The sequence below is a fragment of the Arachis duranensis genome, chromosome 4 (assembly GCF_000817695.3).
Source record: "Arachis duranensis cultivar V14167 chromosome 4, aradu.V14167.gnm2.J7QH, whole genome shotgun sequence".
NCBI classification, from domain to species: Eukaryota; Viridiplantae; Streptophyta; class Magnoliopsida; order Fabales; family Fabaceae; genus Arachis; species Arachis duranensis.
Genome location: NC_029775.3, coordinates 20,720,702 through 20,721,354, shown reverse-complemented (window position 1 = coordinate 20,721,354; position 653 = coordinate 20,720,702).

Here is a 653-nt window from a genome sequence, read left to right as displayed (position 1 = left end):
ACAAGATTAAATCAAGAAAAATTATTTTTGAAAAAGATTTTCAAAAGTATTGGTGCTCACTCATCAAGAATATAAACCAATGCTTTAGCCAATTGGGAATAAATATGACACTTGGTGCAGATGTTCCAATTAGTGCTTTAAAAGGAACACAAGTGAAACAAGAAAAGACACAAAGCAAGGAAAACTCAAGATCAAACAAGAAAAATAAACAAAAACAACTTGAAGATCAATGAAGAACAAAGAACACAAGTCGAAAATTTTAGAGAAAAATATGAGATATGCAATTGACACCAAACTTAGAACAAGACACTAAACTCATGAAAATTAGCAATTAATTAAAAGAAAAATAATAAATTTTGAAAAGAAATTTTTGAAAAGAAACTATCCTATCAAGAATTAATGACTCTATAAAAATAAGAATAAAAATAAAAATAAATTATTCCTAATCTAAGAAATAAACTAAGCCGTCAATTGTCCAAACTCAATAATCCCCGGCAACGGCGCCAAAAACTTGGTGGACGAAATTGTATCTCTTTATAGAATATGATAATAGAGCCTGGTCCAAAATCAATTTCGTTCAACTAACCAGCAAGTGTACTGGGTCGTCCAAGTAATACCTTACGTGAGTAAGGGTCGAATCCACAGAGATTATT